This window comes from Scyliorhinus canicula, chromosome 8, assembly GCF_902713615.1.
Source record: "Scyliorhinus canicula chromosome 8, sScyCan1.1, whole genome shotgun sequence".
Taxonomy (NCBI): Eukaryota; Metazoa; Chordata; class Chondrichthyes; order Carcharhiniformes; family Scyliorhinidae; genus Scyliorhinus; species Scyliorhinus canicula.
The window spans coordinates 21,577,770-21,600,516 of NC_052153.1; the positions used below are offsets into that span (position 1 = coordinate 21,577,770).

At 45.9% G+C, this 22,747-nt stretch overlaps 1 long non-coding RNA gene across 1 annotated transcript in view; it reads right to left on the reverse strand.

Annotated features, from left to right (window-relative positions):
- Positions 1–3,304: 3,304 nt before the first annotated feature.
- The window catches only part of LOC119969975, a 32,375-nt gene continuing 12,932 nt past the window's right edge, over positions 3,305–22,747 (reverse strand). Inside the window, exons 3-4 of the long non-coding RNA XR_005461497.1 lie at positions 6,174–6,276; positions 3,305–3,623 (exon numbers count right to left, since the gene is read on the reverse strand). This is a non-coding gene — a long non-coding RNA (uncharacterized LOC119969975). The remainder of the gene's footprint in view (positions 3,624–6,173; positions 6,277–22,747) is intronic.

The window sequence follows — 22,747 nt, forward strand, 5'->3', positions numbered from 1 at the left end:
GGAGGGCCAGATGCTGACTGAGTACTTTGCGGACATGTTCGCCAAGTTGATGGGGGAGGGGGAAGACCTCTCCTCCCTCTATATGTTGGACAGGGCCCATCGGTCACTCTGGCCGAAGTCTAAAACGAATGAGCCACCAAGGGCTGTAATAGTCTGCTCCCACAGCTATCAGATGAAGGCGAAGGTTTTGAGTCGGGCAAAGCAGAAGTGAGTGGTAAAGAGGGAAGGCACTCGTCTACCAATGGTGGAGTTGGCGAGAAGATGGACGGCCTTTGGTCAGGTGAAGGCGGCACTGTACAGCAACGGGGTGAGGTTTGGAATGGTCTACCCGGTGAGGCTGAGAGTGACTCACAATTCAAAGGACTTTTATTTTGAGACAGCGAAGGAGGGCAAAAGCGATCGTGAAGGCTGAAGGACTGGGACTGAGATGAGTTTGGATTTAGACTTTGATGGTGTGCACTGGGATCTTCTTTCCGTGATTCTGTCACTGGTTTTGGTTTGTTTTCTCTATTTCATTTTCCTGTTGTTGTAATCTCCCCACTCTGGTTGTACGGGTGGGTGGGGGGGGGGGGTTAATGTGTACTTTTTGTGGGAGTGCGGAGTGGTGAGTTTTGAGAGTTTTGGGCATGGAGGGGTAGGATTGCTGATTGTGTTTCTGGGAGGAGGGGCTCTGGCAGGGGTCACCTCGCTGGCAAATAAAGGTTGGCGAGTGAATGGGAGTGTGGTCATGGGAGGGGCCGCAGTCGATGGACTGTCTGGACAGGTTTCGATGGGCCTGAGCGGTGTGAATAGTGGGCGGAGGGGATTGGTACTGGGTGAGGTGTTGCAAGAGGAAGTGACTGGGGTATATTGGGAAGGGGAGCGTGCGGGTCGATTAGAGGATGGTGTGGGTCCTGCTGGATGGGTGGGCCTGAGTTAGTGGTAATGGTGGATAGAAGGGACGGGTTGGTGGAGGGGGGGGGGGGGGGGAGGGATGAAAGCTGTGATTATTTGGGATCAGAAAACCTCAACCTGACAGCTCCAGGTGGGTTTCCCGCTCACCTGCAAACCCAGCCGGATTAAAACTGGAAATGGTAAAATTCCCATCTGGTTCCTGATCTGATGGCACTTTCTCCAGCAAGAACATCATCCACCAGCCCTCGGCTGATAGAATTCTGCCCAATGTGCCATCTTGACAAAGGGATTCAGGAGCGCGCAACATCCTGGGTGGGATTCTCCGTCCCACCAGCCCCGTTGTCCGGCACAGGGCACCTCTGTTGGCAGCGGCATTTTCCGTTCCCACGGCCGGCCAATGGGGTTTCCTATTGTGGCCACCCCACGCCGTCGGGAAACCCGCGGATGCGGGTGCTCTGTCGGCAAAGCGGAGGATCCCGCTGACGAAGAATCCCGCAGCTTGTTTTTTATTCTTTTGTGGATATGATGTCGCTGACAAAGCCAGCATTTTAATTCATCCCAAACTGTTATCAGGAAGGTGGCAGTCAGCCACTTTCTTGAACCACTTTGTCAAACTGGTGTAGGTACACCCAGTATGCAGTTAGGAAGGGACCTCCAAGTTTTTGACCCAGTGACGGTGAATTATTATTATTATTGCTAATATTGTCTGTGTGCGGACACAATCACTTGCCCTGCCCTGTGTCTGAAAGTTATTAATGTCTCCTTTACGGTTCACCTTTCAAAACTGTTGAGATTGTGAGGAAACTCAACCAGGTCAATTGAGCACAAAGCACATTCAACCTGAATAAATCCTCCCATCCCTGTATTGAAGCATTAGTTTGAAGAGCTCAATGGCAGTAGCACCAACCCGTGAAAAAGCTGTGCTCCCAGAACCACCCGCTCCTGTTCAGGTGCTGTAATAACCGTCAAAGGTGACCTGTTGACTCTTTACTGACTAGAGGGCAGGGTTTTCCAGCCCCTCCCACCACCAGATTGTCCAGTCCTGCCAAAAGTCAATGATCTTTTGGGTAGGTTGCCGAATCTCCTGCGGCAGAGGGCCCTGCCACAACAGGGCCGGGATATCTCAGCCGGGTAAGGCCCCAGTGGTGAAATCTCCTGAACAGTTGAGCTCACCATGACCAAGCTGACTATGGCCAACATTTACTCACTGAGTGGTAGAAACTTCTGAGGTCACCCGCTAGAACATCAATAATCATGGTTCCTCTGATGGTCAAATCAACAACATGGAAACTCAAGCTACAAATTGCGGTAATACTCACCCCGTTCCCAGTCTCCTAATCCTGAAACATTACAGGCACGGTCGTTCCTGGTCCTCCATCCAACTTAGCATTTGGTGCATCAGCAAGCCTCACAATTCACATGTGCAAAACATCTTCCTTCGCTGGAATCCTCTTAAATTATATATTCTATTTGGAATTACTGGAAGTAGCCCACTCATCCTGATCAGCAATGGGCTATCGAGACAGAGCCACTGTTTGAGATAAACAAGTTCTCAAAGATTATCCATATGTGCTGGCGTCTCAATCAATGGTGTGGACTGGGAATGCAAGGGTTGGTTGATGAGGCATATTAACTCACTCATCTCACTCAACACCACCAAGGCAACAATTGAAGCCCTTCTCTCCTTTGGGGCCTCACGGTAGCATGGTGGTTAGCATCAATGCTTCACAGCTCCAGGGTCCCAGGTTCGATTCCCGGCTGGGTCACTGTCTGTGTGGAGTCTGCACGTCCTCCCCGTGTGTGCGTGGGTTTCCTCCGGGTGCTCCGGTTTCCTCCCACAGTCCAAAGATGTGCGGGTTAGGTGGATTGGCCATGCTAAATTGCCCGTAGTGTAAGGTTAATGGGGGGATTGTTGGGCTATGGGTATACGGGTTACGTGGGTTACGTGGGTTTAAGTGGGGTGATCATTGTTCGGCACAACATCGAGGGCCGAAGGGCCTGTTCTGTGCTGTACTGTTCTATGTTCTATGTTCAGCTTGTCCTGTCCAGTCCCAAGGCGGTTCTCCAGTTGACATCAGTTAGTGATGTGGTCCGAAACTGCACCATTACAGTTCATACCGTGCAATACCAACCTGGGAGTAGGGTTGGTTACCAATACCAATGCAGGAAATGAGGGTTGGATGTGAAGTGCCAGTCTGGAATGGATGGGAGATGTTTACAATTAACATTGCAAACCGCTGTCAGAATAAAGCATGGCAGAATGGTAAGATGAATGTCTCAGTGATGTTAGCGTCCAGAACCCATCCCAAAGATCGAAGTCAGCTTCGGCGAAGCCCTTGCCATCTGACCAACAAACTCCACGACTTCTATAATTATCAAGCTTTCCATTAAAAGACGCAATGGCCTTTGCCTTAACTATTCGCTGTAACAAAATGTTTGGAAGTTCTTTGGGAGGGTATTTTTTGACCTTCAATTGAAAAATAAATGAGAGGGTGTAGAGCTTGCACTGAGAAATGGGCGGGACGCAGAGGGAAGGCGGGAAGAGATTTTCAGTGGCATTGCTTCCTCCTTTGCGATACCTCTCCTGCAATCGATTGGTTTGTAATCGGGATTCGCTGTTTCTTGTATTAGATTCACTGGCTTTTGTTATTTCACATCTCAAGACGAGTCTGTCAGTAGTTTGATAAAAACCCCATTTCCTCTCGCTCACCCTGACACCATTTGAGTACCTGAAGAAGAAGAAATTAGACGCAGAAAATATTGGATTGCAACAAGAACAACAACAGATATTTTATCCCCCCCGCCTCACGCAGTAAAACCATTTAATCCTTAAATACCGAATACAGATTCTGGACGCAAAACTGATTGGCTTGTTTCATTTCTTGTAATGTTACTGATGCCAACTTAGATTTTATCTCTCGTGGAGTTGGACGACTGACAACTTATTTGACCCATTTTGCAGTTTCTGCTCAATAATCACCAATTTCTAACCATTATTTCTTCAGCTCCCCGCCCCTCATTCTTCAAAGGTTTGAATCCTGAGCCCTGTTCTGGTGGATCATTTGAGAAACTGATTTGTTCACTTGTTCACTCACTCCCCTCAGCTCTGCCGTTATTTAGACCTTCATTCTATCCCAAAGCTGCACTCGTCACCAGTCATGGAGTCATAGATGTTTACAGCACGGAAACAGGCCCTTTGGCCCAGCTTGTCCATGCTGCCCAGTTTCTATCACTCAGCTAGTCCCACTTGTCTGCATTTGGCCCATATCCCTCTATACCCACCCTGCCCATGTAACTGTCTGACTGCTTTTTAAAAAACAAAATTGTACTCGCCTCTACCACTGCCTCTGGCAGCCCATTCCAGATGCTCACCGCCCTCTGTGTGGAGAAATTTCCCCTCTGGTCTCTTTTGTATCTCTCCCCTTAAACTGATGCCCTCTAGGTCTAGACTCCTCTACCTTTGGGAAAAGATGTTGGCTATCGATGCTCCTCATTATTTTATAGGCCTCTATAAGATCACCTCTAAGCCTCCTACGCTGCAGGGAAAAGTGTCTCAGCCTATCCAGCCTCTCCTTATAACTCAGACCATCAAGTCCTGGTAGCATCCTCATAAATCTCTTCTGCACTCTTTCTAGTTTAACAATATTCTTCCTATAATAGGCTGACCAGAACTGAACCATGTGTGGTCTTACCAATGTCTTGTACAACTTCAACAAGACGTCCCAACTCCTGTATTCAATATTCTGACCAATAAAACCCAGCATGCTGAATGCCTTCTTCACCACCCTGTCCACCTGCGACTCCACCTTCAAGCAGCTATGAACCTGTACTCCGAGATCTCTAACAGTGGACCCTGCACCGATCCCTGAGGCACACCGCTGGTTACAGGCCTCCAGTTTGAAAAACAACCCTCCATAACTTTTGGCTTCGGTTGCCAAGCCAATTTTGTATCCAATTGGCTATCTCGCCCTGGATTCCGTGAGATGTAACCATTTGTAACAACCTGCCATGCGGTACCTTGTCCAAGGCTTTGCTAAAGTCAATGTAGACAATGTCGACTGCACTTCCCTCATCCACCTTCTTGGTTATCCCTTCAAAAAACTCAATCAAAGTTGTGAGACATGACTGTCCCCTTACAAAGCCATGCTGACTTTCCCTAATTAGCCCTTGCCTGTCTAAATGCCTGTAGACCCTGTCCCTCAGAATACTTTCTAATAACTTACCCACTACAGAAGTAAGACTCACCGGTCTGTAGTTCCCAAGCTTATCCCTACAGCCCTCCTTAAACAAGAGCACAACATTTGCTACCCTCTAATCTTCAGGCACCTCTCCTTTGGTTGTCAATGATTCAAATATCTCAGCTAGGGGGCCGGCAATTTCCTCCCTAGCCTCCCACCACGTCCTGGGATACATTCCATCAAGTCTCGGTGATTTATCTATCTTGATCTGCTTTAATATCTCCAGCACCTCCTTCTCTGTAATATGTACCCTCCTCAAGACATCACTTTTTATTTCTTCAATTTCCCTAACATTTGTTCCTTTCTCAACAGTAAATACTGACAATAAATATTCAATTAGGACCTCTCCCTTCCCTTGTGGATCTGCTCATAGATGACTTTGTTTATCCTTAAGAGGCCCTACCCTCTCCCTAGTCACTCGTTTACCCTTTATGTATCTGTGAAAGCTCTTTGGATTTTCCTTTGCCTTATCTGCCAAGACAATCTCATGTCCCCTTTCGGCCCTCCTGATTTCTCTCTTTTTTTTTAAATTTAGATTAGCCAATTATTTTTTCCAATTAAGGGGCAACTTAGCGAGGCCAATCCACCTACTCTGCACATTTTTGGGTTGTGGTGGCGAAACCCACGCAGACACGGGGAGAATGTGCAAACTCCACACGGACAGTGACCCAGAGCCGGGATTGAACCTGGGATCTCAGCGCCGTGAGGCGGTTGTGCTAACCACTAGGCCACCGTGCTGCCCTCTGATTTCTCTCTTAACTGTACTCTGATAAGCCCTATACTCAAGGGATCCACTTGAACCCAGATGCCTATGCATGTCATTTGCCACCTTCTTCCTTTTGACCATGGCCTCAATATCCTGAGTCATCCAGGGTTCCCTACTTCTACCAACCTTACCCTTTACTCTAAGAGGAATGTGCTCACCCTGAACCCTTTTGAAAGACTCCCACTTACCAGCTGTCCCCTTGCCTGTAAACAGGCTCCCCCAATCAGTTGTGTCAAATGGAAGACTCAGCTACAAGTATAAAAAAAACCTTTTACCGCAGCAACCTTCTGAATGTCAGCTGACTGCCAATATTTCCATTGTCCAATCTCCCTTCACAAAGCAAAGCTGTTCAGAGCTTTTGCACATCCACATTCACTCCTAAAGTAATCAGAGAATAAGAGTCAGTCAGCGTGATTTCCATCACTCAAACAGGTTGTGTAGCTTCCTGCCTCAAAGTTACCCAGTTTACAAATTACAATACAAGGTATCCATGTTGAGGCAAACCATTCAATGTCTGCAGTCTCCTGCCTAATCGACAGGTTGGTGCTGTTTCCATTAGTCACACTCCCCTCACAAAGTAAACCTGTGCAGTTTTTCAAGATGACCTCCTTCTCTCCGAGGTACGTCAATCCATAAGTAAGTGTATGAAGTTCCATTTCTGGCACTGAAACCAGATTGGCCCGTAACTTCCTCAGAGTGGTGTTAGATCTACAATTTCTGTTAGTGCATATATTTCTGTGACGCCACACCATGCAACTAACAATGCAGAATCTTTGACTATACTTCTTGGTGCAAATAATTTATTTGGTATCTATTGATCGATTATAACAGAAATTCTTGTTCCAGAATTTACAAGGTTCTCAGTTCAGCCCTTTCCTGCAAAAAACTGTTTTGAGAATCAGATTATCCTCAGTAACTTACAGATGACTTGAATTCAAAATACAGTAACAGTAATGGTTTCTTTGCATGAAGCAAGGCAGCTGCATAGGTTAAAATAGATCGTAGACTGTAGACCGCTAGATATTAGATAGAAGATAGCTTCTAGGCAAAAAGTATAGGATGATTCTAGAATAAAATAAGAGCCTAAAACTATTACCTTTAAGGAATTTGTTATCAGTCTAATTCAATCTATTCCTACCCCTGTAACATGTTGATTGGTTTGGATGAGTCTTCAATACATTTGGTTCGATGATTGGGTTGTCATTCTTCAATATGCAACATTAGTTTAGAATGATCAGCCATGTTGCATCTGTTAATTCTTTAGTGAGTGTTGGTATGCAAAATCCATTCTTATCATTGGACTGGTATGCATTTATTCTATAATTCCTTCTTTCGAACAATAGAAGACTCATATGAACTCGAATGTCAACCTGACCTTCAGTAGAAAGGTTGCATTTAGAACATAGAACATAGAAAAGTACAGCACAGTACAGGCCCTTCAGCCCACGATGTTATGTCGACCATTTATCCCAATCTAAGATCAACCTAACCTAAACCCTTTCAATTTACTGGTGTCCATGTTTCTGTCTAAGAGTCGCTTAAATGTCCCTAATGTCTCTGACTCCACCACCTCTGCTGGCAGTGCATTCCACACACCCACCACTCTCTGTGTAAAGAACCTGCCTCTGACATCTCTCCTATACCTTCCTCCAGTCACCTTAAAATTATGTCCCCTCGTGGCAGCCAGCCATTTCCACCCTGGGGAAAAGTCTCTGGCTATCCACTCTATCCATGCCTCTCTTCATCTTGTACACCTCTATCAAGTCACCTCTTTGCCTTCTTCGCTCCAGTGAGAAAAGCCCTAGCTTCCTCAACCTTTCTTCATATGACATGCCCTCCAGTCCAGGCAGCATCCTGGTAAATCTCCTCTGTACCCTCTCCAAAGCATCCACATCCTTCATATAATGAAGCGACCAGAACTGGACACAATATTCCAAGTGTTATAAAACTAGAGTTTTATAAAGCTGCAGCAAAACCTCGCGGCTCTTAAACGCAATCCCCTGTTAAAGAAAGAAAATGCATCATACGCCTTCTTAACAACCCTATCAGCCTGGGTGGCAACTTTGAGGGATCTATGTAAGTGGACCCCAAGATCCCTCTGTTCCTCCACACTTCCAAGAATCCTACATTGAACTTTTATTCAGCATTCAGATTCAACCTTCCAAAATGACTCACTTCACATTTAGCAAGGTTGAACTCCATCTGCCGCTTGTCAGCCCAGCTCTGCATCCTGTCAATGTCCTGCTGTAACCTGCAACAACCCTCAACACTATCTACAACACCCCCAACCTTCGTGTCATCGGCAAATTTACTAACCCACCCTTCCACTTCCTCATCCAAGTAAACACACGAATGCCCATTTTTCTTGCTTCTCGTAAAGCATAAAGTCTTATTTTAGATCGTGTTATAATATAACCATTTTCAAGGGCAGCACGGTGGCCTAGTGGTTAGCACAACCGCCTCACGGCGCTTAGGTCCCAGGTTCGATCCCGGCTCTGGGTCACTGTCCGTGTGGAGTTTGCATATTCTCCCCGTGTCTGCGTGGGTTTCGCCCCCACAACCCAAAAATGTGCAGGGTAGGTGGATTGGCCACGCTAAATTGCCGCTTAATTGGAAAAAATAATTGGGTAATCTAAATTTATTTTTTAAAAAATAATATAACCATTTTCTCGATTTTTGGACACCCAATTTGATACTTTATCTTCTAGCTGCGGCCAATGGCATTTCGACCCGCGATTTGTGCATTTATAGGAAGGAGTTTCCTTCAATTTTTCTTTTTGTTTTCTCCAGTTTCGGACACAGCTTTCTCCGACACCAAACAGCTTTGCAGCTTTAACGTTGTTGCTTTGTTCTGCTTCGGCAACAACTTGCAGCTTCAATTTGGCAGTATATTTCTTCGCAGATCTTTTCTCCATTGTGGCTAAGGGTAGAATGTATTCGATCGTTGTTATGTGTTACGGTACTTGTTACGTGTTAGGTAACTGTTTATTATCGTGATTAGAGACAGCAAAACAGCTGTTTCTCATTCGGTTGTTTACGGCGGAAAGCCTAGCCTATTGTCATCTGGTATCTCAAAAAAGTGACTCGCATGATACATAAGATATATGATAAAATCATGTTTTGGGGACGAAAATTTAGGGGTCGCATGATACGCGAGATCGCAGGATACGCGAGTATATACGGTAATTCAAATACAACCCCCAAAGAATATACTACGTAATCCTTAAACTGTCCTTTTAACATCCATAAGACTTGAAAAAGAACTTTTAACAGAAGCACATCAGGTTAAAGTCGCTACTGAGAGCAGTTATTAGTTTTAAATCACCAAAGGATCGATTTACATTCTTTAGATTACAGAGAGAGAATCATACACCTTCTGGCTGTGACTGCAGCTATCCAGCTCTCAAAACTAAACTAAAACACACCCTGCAGCAAATAGCCTAAAAGAAAAGTAAAAAGTTGACAGACAGCCCAGCTCCACCCACACTCTGACATCACTGATAAACACCCATTTCTTAAAGGTACATTTTTTAAACACCCAATTCTTAAAGGTACTCTCGCATGACACCACACATTGATTATAAATGTTTGGGTTTGGATTTAATTTCAGGTACAATGACTGGCTGTGCTAGAATGCAATCACAGGTTTCCAGAGAATACGGACTGTGAGCAATGGGCAGCATTGGGTTTCTTTGCTTCCAACCAATCATGTTCAATTGTTGTATACATTTTTAGAACAAGAAGTGAGCAGCAAATTCAAGGACAGACAACAGCCGATCAACATTGATAAACAAGGGAAGTACCAGAGATTGGGGTTGTGTAGCCGTCAGTAACCAGGAGGTGGCATGGTGACGCAGTGGTTAGCACTGCTGCCTCATGACACTGAGGACCTGGGATCGATCCCGGCCCTGGGTCACTCTCCGTGTGGAGTTTGCACATTCTCCCCGTGTCTGCCTGGGTCTCACCCCCACAACCCAAAACAATGTGCAGGGTAGGTGGATTGGCCACCTAAATTGCCCCTTAATTACAATTTAAAAAAAAAAAAATCAGTCACCAGGTTCCTGAACCCAGATTACCTATGCACAAGAATATTAAAGAATTACCCGCACAGCAACTTCAACTAATCCACCCTACTGTGTATCAATATTACTGTTAGCATGATCCTGTTGCTCATTATGGCCTTCATAAATTACCATACATGGTAACCATGTAGGGGCAAACCATTCAATGTCCGCAGCCTCCTGTCGAATCTACTGGTTGATGGCGTCGCCATTGGTCACACACTTTTCAAAAAGTAAATATGTTCAGTTCCTTCGGCCGACCACCTTCAGTCCTAGATAGATGTGCCTGTGAGTAAAACATTCTCTAGTTCCATTTCTTTCATGAAACTGATTATGCAACCTTTTGTCTGAAATTTAACAGTTTATGAGCCTATTGAGATGTCACAATTATTGATCAGAAACTGAACTGGACTACTCATATTAATACTGTGGCTACCATGGCAGGTCAAAGGCTGCGAACAACTCACCTCCTGACCCCCACCAAAGCCTGTCCATCATCTACAAGGCACAAGGCAGGAGTGTGATGGAATACTCTCCACTTGCCTGAATGTGTGCAGCTCCAACAACACTCAAGAAGCTCAACACCATTCAGGACAAAGCAGGCAGCTTGATTACTCCCCCTTCCACAAACATCCAAACCCTCCATCACCGACGAACAGTGGCAGCCGTGTGTACCATCTACAAGATGCACTGCAGGAACTCACCAATGTTCCTAAGAGAACACCTTCCAAACCCACAACCACTACCATCTAGAAGGACAAGAGCAGCAGATACCTGGTAACCCCCACCACCTGGTGATTCCCCTCCAAGTGTTGAGCAGCTGTGCTCCAATTGCACTGAGCTTTGATGTTACCAACATCGGGAATACTGGGTGCGGTTTAGCTCTATAGTTCAGGACATTTAAACTTACATAGGAGGTAGTACAGCGAAAGTTCACGAGATTGGTCATTAGGATGAGAGGAGGGTGGCACAGTAGCACAGTGGTTAGCACTGTTGCTTCACAGTGCCAGAAACCCACGTTCGATTCTCATCTTGGGTTGCTGTCTGTGTGGAGTCTGCACGTTCTCGTCATGTCTGTGTGGGTTTCCTCCGGGTACTCCGGTTTCCTCCCACAGTCCAAAGATGTGCGGGTTAGGTCGATTGGTCACGCTAAATTGTCCCGTAAAGTGTCCAAAAGTTAAGTGGGGTTGCTGGGTTAGGGGAATAGGGTGGAGCTGTTGGCTTAGGTAGGGTGCTCTTTCAGGGGCTGGTGTAGAATCGATGGGCTGAATAGCCTCCTTCTGCAGTATAAATTGTATGACTATGACTTGTTCTGTGATGAAAAGCTGAGCAAATTAGGTCTATATTCTCTGGATTTTAGAAGGATAAGAGTTGATCTCATTGAAAAGTATAAGAAGGGGTTTTAATAGAATCGATGCTGAGAGTGTTTCCAGTGATCAGGGAATCTTAAAACAAGGGAACCACAATCTTAAATTACGGGACCCATCATTCAGGACTGAGATGAGGAGAAATTACTTCACTCAAAGGATTGTGAATCTTTGGGAATCTCTATCACAGAGGGCTGTGAATGTTCCATCATTAAATACATTGAAGCCTGGGATAGACAGATTTTTTGTTTCTCAGAGAATCAAAAGAACTGCAACGGAAAGTGGAATTGAGGGCTGAGTTCATCCGTGATGGTATTGAATAGTAAAACAGACTCGATGGGCTGTACGGTCTACTTCTGTTCCAGAAGAACATTGTGTTCTTGTAAAATCATACTTCAGTTTCATTGAGGTCCCAATGACAGAATGATCTCATCTAAAACTCGCTCGGTGACAACCTGGTCAACATGGTGTGTGGGTAAAAGTGATGCGATTTTTTGCCTTCTATGTGTTTCCTTTTCTTGAAGGATGTTTGCAAAGTTTCAATATCCTTTAAAACATTTCTTGTGTTTCTTGGGATATGAACATAGGAACAGGAGTAGGCCATTCGGCCCCTTGAGTCTGTCCCGTCATTCAATGAGAACATGGCTGATCTCTGTCCCAACTCCATATACCGGCCTTTGGCTCATATCCTTTAATATCTTTGCTTCAAAAAAATCTATCTCAGGTTTAAAATTAACAACTATTCTCGTTTTATCCGCTGTTTGTGGGAGAGAGTTCCAAACCTCTACCACTTTTCGAATGAATAAGTTCTTCCTAACATCTCTCCTGAATGGTCTAGCGCTAATTTTTAGACTATGCCCATTTGTTTTAGGATCTCCAACCAGTGGAAATAGTTCATCTTTATCTACCCTGTCTTTACCTGCTAATATCTTGAATACTTTGATCAGATCACCCCTTAACCTTCTAAGTTCTGGCGAAAACAGCTTTAATTTGAGTAACCTCTCCTCGTAACTCAACCCCTGTAATCCAGGTATCATTCTTGCAAACCTACTTTGCACTCCCTCAAGGTCAAAATATTCTTCCTCAGGTGTGATGTACCATCAATTGAACGCGAGACGAGTTGCTGAACAAAAGTATGGCTTTAATATACTAGATGTTAAGCCCTGCGGTCGATTACAGTAGAAGGACGACCGCCGGGAGTACTGGGTATTTATACCCCGCCCAGGAGGCAACTCAGCCTCTCGACCAATCGGGGAGCTGTCACATGACTGGTCTCAACCAACCGGTCGAGAGGCACATGACCGACCAGGGCCAATGGTAAGCCAGTGTTCTGCACCAATGGCAGGCAGCTATGCTAATCATACCACCACATTGTGTAGTGCCCAGAACTGCTCAGAGTGACTCCAACTGGGATCAAACCAAGGTTTTGTATAGCTGCGGCATTCTACTATGTCTTTATATTCAAATCCTCTAGATATAAAGGCTAGCATTCCATTAGCCTTTTTGATTATTTCCTGCACTTGTTCGTGGCATTTTAAGGACCTATGCACCTGAACCCCCAAGTCCCTTTGGACACCCAATGTACCTAATCTTTTCCATTTAGAAAGTATTCTGCTCTATTCTTTTTTGGTCCAAAATAGATAAACTCACACTTGCTTACATTAAATTCCATTTGCCACAATTTTGCCCATTCACCTCGTCTGTCAATAGCCCCTTGCAATGTTATGCTGTCATGTAGGCTGTCTACAATGCAACCTATTGGGTTATTGTTGTATCGTCCACAAATTTGGATATATGACTTTTTATGCCTTCATCCAAGTCATTAATGAATTGGAAGTATTTGTAAGGTCTAAAAGTCTTTGGACAGATGAAGCCCTTGAAGAATATAAAGAAAGTAGGAAAGAACTTAAGGTAGGAGTTAGGAAGGCTAAAGGGGGTCATGAAATGTCATTGGCAAACAGGATTAAAGAAAATCCTGAGGCGTTTTATACGTATGTAAAGAGCAAGAGGGTAGCCAGAGAAAGGGTTGGTCTATTCAAGGATGTTGGAGGGAATCTATGTCTGGAACCAGAGGAAATGGGCGAGATACTAAATGAATATTTTGCCTCAGTATTCGTTTGGAAGGACTTGGTGGATGAGGAGTATAGGACAGAGTGTGGAGATATTCTGAGTCATCTTGATATTATTAATAAAGAGGAGGTGAAGGGTATCTTAAAAGCATTAAAATAGATATGTCTCCAGGGCCTGGTGGGATCTACCCCAGAATACTGAAGGACGCAAGGGGGGAAATTGTCGGGGCCTTGACAGTAATCTTTGTACCTTATTGGCTACAGGTGAAGTTCCAGAGGACTGGAGAGTAGCCAATGTTGTTCCATTGTTTAAGAAGGGGAGCATAGATAATCCAGGAAATTATAGGCCGGTGAGCTTTACGTCAGTGGTAGGGAAATTATTGGAAAAGATTCTTAGAGACAGGATATATTCACATTTGGAAACAAATGGACTTATTAGTGATGGACAGCATGGTGTTGTGAAGGGGAGGTCACGTCTCACTAATTTGATCGAGTTTTTCGAGGAAGTGACAAAGATGATAGATGAGGGAAAGGTAGTAGATGTTGTACACATAGACTTCAATGAAGCCTTTGACCAGGTACCTCTTGGTAGAATGGTACAAAAGGTGAAGTCACATGGGATCAGAGGAGAGCTGGCAAGTTGGATACAGAACTGGCGTGGGCACAGAAGACAGAGGGTAGCAGTAGATGGGTGTTTTTCTGAATGGAAAGCTGTGACTAGTGGCATTCCACAGGGATCAGTTCTCAGCCCTTTATTGTTCATAGTGTATATAAATGATTTGGAAGAAAATGTAGCTGGCCTGATTAGTAAGTTGGCAGACGACAGAAAAATTGGTGGAGCTGCGGATTGTGAAGAGGATTGTTGGAGGATACAGCAGGATATAAACTGGAGTCTTGGGTGGAGAAATGGCAGATGGAGTTTAATCCGGACAAGTGTGAGATAATGCACTTTGGAAGGTCCAATGCATGTAGGAATTACACAGTAAATGGTAGAACTCTTGCGAGTATTGACAAGCAGAGAGATCTGGGCGTGCATGTCCACCGATCACTGAAAGTGGCAACGCCTGTGGATAAGGTGGTCAAGAAGGCATACGGCGTGATGGCCTTCATCAGTCGAGGCATTGAATATAAAAATTGGCAAGTCATGCTGCTGCTGTACAAGACCTTAGTTAGGCCTCATTTGGAATATTGTGTACAATTCTGGTCGCCACACGACCAGAAGGATGTGGATGCTTTGGACAGGGCACAGAAGTGGTTTACTAGGTTGTTGCCTGGTATGGAGGGCATTAGCTATGAGGGAAGGTTAGATAAACTCGGTCTGTTCTCAGTGGAACGATGGAGGTTGAGAGGCGACCTGATAGAGGTCTACAAGATTATGACGGGCATGGATAGAGTGGATAGTCAGATGCTCTTTCCTAAGAGAGTCAAGTACTCAGGGACATAGGTTTAAAGTGTGTGGGGAAAAGTTTAGAACAGATGTTAGAGCCAATTTTGTTTACACAGAGGGTGGTAAATATATGGAATGAGCTGCCTGGGGAGGTGGTGGGAGCTGGTACGATAGTGGCATTTAACCGGCATCTAGACAAATATATGAATAGGGTGGGAATGGAAGGATACGGACTCCGTAAGTACATACAATTTTAGTTTAGGCAGGTACCATGGTCAGAGTAGGCCTGGAGGGCCGAAGGGCCTGTTCCTGTGCTGTATTGTTCTTTGTTCTTTGGAGCGGTGTCAAGTTGGACATTCCAAATCATCGGTGGTGCCGAATACCTTGATCTGAATCCATTGATCCGGGGCAACGTGATGTAGGCCTGGGAATAGCAGCTTTTCCGTGGGCTCTACCCTGTTTGTCCGGCACATGCTTGCTTAATCTGTAAGTTAACAGATGGTAGTATGTCCCTGGAAGACTTTCGCATAAGTATTGGAGAAAAAATGCCGAAAAACGGGAAGAAATCCAGCGATAAAAGGGTGCAGTCAAATTCGAAGGTGGTGGAGCCGCCTTTTCAATATGGTGACTTGATCCTCGAGCTGTCTCTCGCCCCTGAGCTCACTGAGGCAGTGAAAGTGATGACAGCAAACATTATCCGAATAATAGATACTCGGCTTGCTGATGGTACATTGGAGTGCTCGTGAGGCTGAGCCGCAGAATACTAATAAGCGGTTTGATGAAACAGAGGAAATAATCCTGAACGTCAAAAATGTTGCTTCTTCAGCTGAAGCTTGCATTCAATCCTTGGAAAACCAGGTTGTGTAGCATGGCAGAAATCCTGGAATATTTGGAGAACGGAGAACAAAATATCCTGGCCGCGAGGTTTGCTAGTGTCACACGGGAGGGTTTAAACTAATATGGCAGGGGAGTGGGTACCAGAGCAATAGGTCAGAAGGTGAAAGCACTGAGGGAGAACTAGGGAATAGGGCCATTGTGGCTCTGAGGAAGAGCAGACAGGGAGATGTTGCTGAACACAGCGGGTCTGGTGGCCTGAAGTGCAAATGTTTTAATGCAAGAAGTATTACGGGTAAGGCAGATAGAATTTACATTGCAGAAGGAGGCCAATCGGCGCATCGAGTCTGCACCAGCTCTTGGAAAGAGCACCCTACCCAAGGTCAACACCTCCACCCTATCCCCATAACCCAGTACCCCCACCCAACACTAAGGGCAATTTTGGACACTAAGGGCAATTTATCATGGCCAATCCACCTAACCTGCACATCTTTGTGACTGTGGGAGGAAACCGGAGCACCCGGAGGAAGCCCACGCACACACGGGGAGGATGTGCAGACTCCGCACAGACAGTGACCCAAGCCAGGAATCGAACCTGGGACCCTGGAGCTGTGAAGCCATTGTGCTATCCACAATGCTACCGTGCTGCCCATGAACTTAGAACTTAGAGCTTGGATTAGTACTTGGAACTAAGATGTGGTTGCCATTACAGAGACCTGGTTGAGGGAAGGACATGATTGGCAGCTAAACGTTCCAGGATTTAGATGTTTCAGGCGGGATAGAGGGGGAGTAAAAGGGGTGGAGGAGTTGCGCTACTGGTTAGGGAGAATATCACCGCTGTACTACGGGAGGACACCTCAGAGGGCAGCGAGGCTATATGGGTATAGATCAGGAATAAGAAGGGTGCAGTCACAATGTTGTGGGTTTACTACAGGCCTCCCAACAGCCAGCGGGAGATAGAGGAGCAGATACATAGACAGATTTTGGAAACAAGTAAAAACAACAGGGTTGTTGTGATGGGAGACTTCAACTTCCCCAATATTGATTGGGACTCACTTAGTGCTAGGGGTTTAGACGGGGAAGAGTTTGTAAGGAGCATCCAGGAGGGCTTCTTAAAACAATATGCAGACAGTCCAAGTAGGGAAGGGGCTGTACTTGACCTGGTATTGGGGAATGAGCCCGGCCAGGTGGTAGAAGTTTCAGTAGGGGAGCATTTCGGGAACAGTGACCACAATTCAGTAAGTTTTAAAGTGCTGCTGGACAAGGATAAGAGTGGTCCTAGGGTGAATGTGCTAAATTGGGGGAAGGCTAATTATAACAATATCAGGCGGGAACTGAAAATCCTAGATTGGGGGCGGATCTTTGAGGGTAAATCAACATCTGACATGTGGGAGGCTTTCAAATGTCAGTTGAAAGGAATTCAGGACCGGCATGTTCCTGTGCGGAAGAAGGATAAATACGGCAAATTTTGGGAACCTTGGATAACAAGAGATATTGTAGGCCTCGTCAAAAAGAAAAAGGAGGCATTTGTCAGGGCTAGAAGGCTGGGAACAGATGAAGCCTGTGTGGAATATAAGGAAAGTAGGAAGGAACTTAAGCAAGGAGTCAGGAGGGCGAGAAGGGGTCACGAAAAGTCATTGGCAAATAGGGTTAAGGAAAATCCCAAGGCTTTTTACACATACATAAAAAGCGGGTGGCCAGGGAAAGGGTTGGCCCACTGAAGGATAGGCAAGGGAATCTATGTGTGGAGCCAGAGGAAATGGGCGAGGTACTAAATGAATACTTTGCATCAGTATTCACCAAAGAGAAGGAATTGGTGGATGTTGAGTTTGGAGAAGGGTGTGCAGATAGCCTGGGTCACATTGAGATCCAAAAAGACAAGGTGATGGGCGTCTTGAAAAATATTAAGGTAGATAAGTCCCCAGGGCCCGATGGGATCTACCCCAGAATATTGAAGGAGGCGAGAGAGGAAATTGCTGAGGCCTTGACAGAAATCTTTGGATCCTCACTGTCTTCAGGTGATGTCCCGGAGGACTGGAGAATAGCCAATGTCGTTCCTTTGTTTAAGAAGGGTAGCAAGGATAATCCAGGGAGCCTTACGTCAGTGGTAGGGAAATTACTGGAGAGGATTCTTCGAGACAGGATCTACTCTTATTTAGAAGCAAATGGACGTATTAGTGAGAGGCAGCATGGTTTTCTGAAGGGGAGGTCATGTCTCACTAACTTAATAGAGTTTTTTGAAGAGGTCACAAAGATGATTGATGCAGGTAGGGCAGTGGATGTTGTCTATATGGACTTCAGTAAGGTCTTTGACAAGGTCCCTCATGGCAGACTGGTACAAAAGGTGAAGTCACACGGGATCAGGGGTGAGCTGGCAAGGTGGATACAGAACTGGCTAGGTCACAGAAGGCAGAAAGTAGCAATGGAAGGGTGCTTTTCTAATTGGAGGGCTGTAACTAGTGGTGTTCCGCAGCGATCAGTGCTGGGACCTTTGCTGCTCGTAGTATATATAAATGATTTGGAGGAAAATGTAACTGGTCTGATTAGTAAGTTTGCAGACGACACAAAGATTGGTGGAATTGAGGATAGCGATGAGGACTGTCAGAGGACACAGCAGGATTTAGATCATTTGGAGACTTGGGCGGAGAGATGGCAGATGGAGTTTAATCCGGACAAATGTGAGGTAATGCATTTTGGAAGGTAGGGAATATACAGTGAATGGTAGAACCCTCAAGAGTATTGAAAGTCAGAGAGATCTAGGTGTACAGGTCCACAGGTCACTGAAAGGGGCAACACAGGTGGAAAAGGTAGTCAAGAAGGCATACGGCATGCTTGCCTTCATTGGCTGGGCCATTGAGTATAACAATTGGCAAGTCATGTTGCAGCTGTTTAGAACCTTAGTTATGCCACACTTGGAGTATAGTGTTCAATTCTGGTCGCCACACCATCAAAAGGGTGTGGAGGCTTTAGAGAGGGTGCAGAAGAGATTTACCAGAATGTTGCCTGGTATGGAGGGCATTAGCTATGAGGAGCGATTGAATAAACTCGGTTTCTTCTCACTGGAACGACGGAGGTTGAGGGGCGACCTGATAGAGGTGTACAAAATTATGAGGGGCATAGACAGAGTGGATACTCAGAGGCTTTTCCCCAGGGTAGAGGGGTCAATTACTAGGGGGCACAGGTTTAAGGTGCGAGGGGCAAGGTTTAGAGGAGATGTACGAGGCACGTTTTTCACACAGAGGGTAGTGGGTGCCTGGAACTCACTGCCGGAGGAGGTGGTGGAAGCAGGGACGATAGTGACATTTAAGGGGCATCTGGACAAATACGTGAATAGGATGGGAATAGAGGGATACGGACACAGGAAGTGTAGAAGATTTTAGTTTAGACGGGCAGCATGGTCGGCACGGGCTTGGAGGGCTGAAGGGCCTGTTCCTGTGCTGTACTTTTCTTTGTTCTTTGTTCTTTGGAGGCTGGAGAAAGAATATCCGCAGCATCGATCTGCCTGAGGGAGTGGAGGGGTAGGCACCTGTTAAGTTTTTTGAGAACCGGCTGCCACCTTTTCTTTGGCTGCGTTTCGAAGGTAGGACATTTCAAATTAGAAAAGGTGCACCGGATCCTGTCTTCGAAGCTGAGGGACATGAAAATCGCTTGTCACGAGTAGGCTTCAATGAAGTTACTGTGAAAAGCCCCTAGTCGCCACATTCCGGCGCCTGTTCGGGGAGGCTGGTACGGGAATCAAACCGTGCTGCTGGCCTGCCTTGGTCTGCTTTAAAAGCCAGCGATTTAGCTCAGTGTGCTAAACCACATCTCAGGCCTTTAATCATTCACTTCCACAATTGCTGCAGTGTTCTGGAGACGGTGAGGCACGAGCGGTGGGGCTCGACTCCACGAGGAAGCGAGTCCTTCATTTCTTCAGGGCTTTGCAGCGACACAGCTGAAGCTTCGAGGCTTTGTCAAAGTTCAAAGGCAAACCAAGGCATCTGGAATGAATGTCATGCATTATCCTGCGACCCTGAAAGTGATATCCGATGACCCCGTTAAGTCTTTTGATGATCTGACGACTACTGTCTTGGCCTTTGTGAAGTCCAAAGAGGACAAGGAGCACACTAATAATCTGCAGCTTGGAAAATTTGAATTATGAACTTTCTCCCTGTCAGGTTGTTGTTTGTCTGAGATCATTGCCATTTATCCTGCTTAATGGGAGGTGCTAACATTTGAGTGCTCTAATGAATGTCTTTTTCTTGTCCTTGAGTGTCCAGGGACTTTTATTATTATTCATGGTAGCTGTGCTAATTATCTCCTTTTCTTATCATATCCTCTCTTTAATCATGTCACATCCAAGTGGCGCATTTGCCGGGAGGTGGGTGGAGGGTGCAGGACTTCAAAATTGAGGAATGGTCAGTTGGCTGCTATTCCCTTCTTGGCTTATCCCCTCTCCTCCTTGTAGAGGAGGGTAGAGGAGGTTGTCTCCCGATGGCACTGACAGTATCGCCGTAGGGTTACCGTGTGGGTCCACACTTTTGTTTAGGAATTTCCCTTTAGCACTATTGTGGTCGTGATTCTTTTGCATTTTTGTTCTGCTGGAGTTCCTATGTTGTTGACGATATCCTGCATTGGTACAGACAGGCCTTTTATCTGAGACGGACATGTTTGGAATATTCTGTTGCCTCTGGTGTTGCTTGAGATGGGGGTGAGGTGTTCTAGTGCATGCCCGAATGTGGCACGAGAATCCTACCCTACTTTTTTTCTGGTGGTCTATGCAATGGTGGCAACTGATTTCAAACTTTGCTCTTGGAATGTACGGGAAATTCACCATTTTATCAAAAAGATCTTCTCTTTTCTTAAGGAGAAATTGAACATCAGCTTGTTACATACAGGAGACTCACTCGGAGGCCGAGGAGCACTTAAAGTTAAGGCTGGTTTGGGTGGGGCAGGTCTTTTCTGCTTCCTTCTCGATGAGCAGCAGTTCTGATCAACAAGAATGTCCTCTTCAGGGCAGCACGGTGGCCTAGTGGTTAGCACAACCGCCTCACGGCGCTGCGGTCCCAGGTTCGATCCCGGCTCTGAGTCATTGTCTGTGTGGAGTTTGCACGTTCTCCCCGTGTCTGCGTGGGTTTCGCCCCCACAACCCAAAAATGTGCAGGCTAGGTGGATTGCCCCTTAATTGGAAAAAATAATTGGGTAATCTAAATTTAAAAAAAAAAAGAATGTCCTCTTCAGGCTGGAGAATTCTGTTAAGGATAAAGGAGGCAGGTATATGATTGCCAAGGGGTTAATACATGGAGAAACTGTCTCAATAATGAATGTATTTGGACTGGAGTTTATCACTAAGGCTTTTTTGGACTTTGAGTTGGACTCGGCTAACTCTTTTGTGGGTGAATTTAATTGTCATCCGAACCCTTGATGGACAAGCTCCCAGTTACTAGAAATCCACCCACTCTGCAGGATAGAGTGCAGGTCCCAGCGTGTGAGGAAATGGGGTATCAGGACATGTGAAGGACCTTGCAATTCAGAGATCGGGACTTTTTTTCTTCGTGGCCCCTCATCAATGTCACACTATAGCCTACGACTATCCTACATTTAATGTCCTCTTGCTCTGTGGGAAGCACTGTAATCTCTGACTATGCTCCCGTCTTCCTGGAATTCTTGCTTGAGGCCTCGGTCAAGATGGTTTGATGTCTACCTGCTGAGATGGTAATCCTTCACTATGTATTTTAAGAAGGATTTTTTTTTACTCTGTCAGTTCCGTTTCTGATTCCACTGTGGGAGACCTGCACAAGGCTGACGCTAGTGACTTGGTTATTTCTTACCCAACTACCACAAAGCGGAGAATGCTGGAGAGCCTGCGCCGGTTAGAGGTCTGCTTGGCCAAAGTAGAGAAGAGGTCTCGGAGGCACCTCCCAAGCAGTTGTTATGGGAGGTTATAATGTAGCCAGGGTGGACTTTGATCCCTTATTGACATAACAGGCCGAGAGAAGTCTGAGGTTTGCAAACTGTATGAATTTGGGAATAAGGAGAGTAAGTATTTGGCATTTTTGGCGTTGAGGTTTGGCATAGAGCTTAAGAGCAGGGAGGTTATGCTGAAAACAGCTAGAGTTTTGTGCAAAGTTCTGGACTCCCCATTATAGGAGGGATGTGATAGCACTGGAAAGGGTGCAGAGGAGATTTATTAGGATGGTACCTGGGCCGGAGAGTTTTAGCTATGAAGAGAGACTGGATCGGCTGGGGTTGATTTCCTCGGAGCAGGGGAGACTGAAGGGAAATATGAAAAATGATGAGGGCCATAGACAGACAAGAAAGCTTTTCCCCTTGGTGGAGGGGTCAATGGCCAGGACGCAGAGATTTAAGGTAAGGAGCAGGGGGTTTAGAGGGGGTGTGAGCAAAAACGTTTTCACCAGATGGTCGTGGAACTGCAACTCGGATAGTAGAGGCAGAGACCCTCCTAACAATTAAGAAGTATTTAGATGTGACTAATGATGCCAAGGTACACAAGGCTATAGACCAGTGATGGAAAATATGATTAGAATGCTTAGGTCCCCTCCTAACCTTTGGTTTTTGGACAATCCACCTAACCTGCACGTCTTTGGACTGTGGGAGGAAACCGGAGCACCCGGAGGAAACCCACGCAGACACGGGAGAACATGCAGACTCCGCACAGACAGTGACCCAGCGGGGAATCGAACCTGGGACCCTGGCGCTGTGAAGCCACAGTGCTAGCCACATATGCTACCGTGCTGCCCTTGTCAATGCAGTTAGAGAGAATTTTACTAATGATTGTCAAGGCAGAATCAGGCTGGATTCATAAAGGGTAGGTTTTCCTGTAAGAATTTGAGAAGATCATTGAATGTGATCCAGGCTTTCTAGAAGCGGACACTAGAAGGGCAGGTCATCTCCTTGGATGGAAAGAACGCCTTTGATTGGGTGCAGGGGAATTATCTGGCGTACACACTGCCGAGGTTAGTGTTGGATGAGGAGTATATTAAGTGGGTTAGGTGATGTACCAGGCGCAGAGGTAGAGCACAGAAGGCTAAGCAGGTTGAGCATCACTGATCGGAGACTGGTTGGAGGGGGGGGGGGGGGGGGGGGGGGGTGGTAAGGGGTGGTTGGGTGCAGTGTGGGGGGGATGAGGGA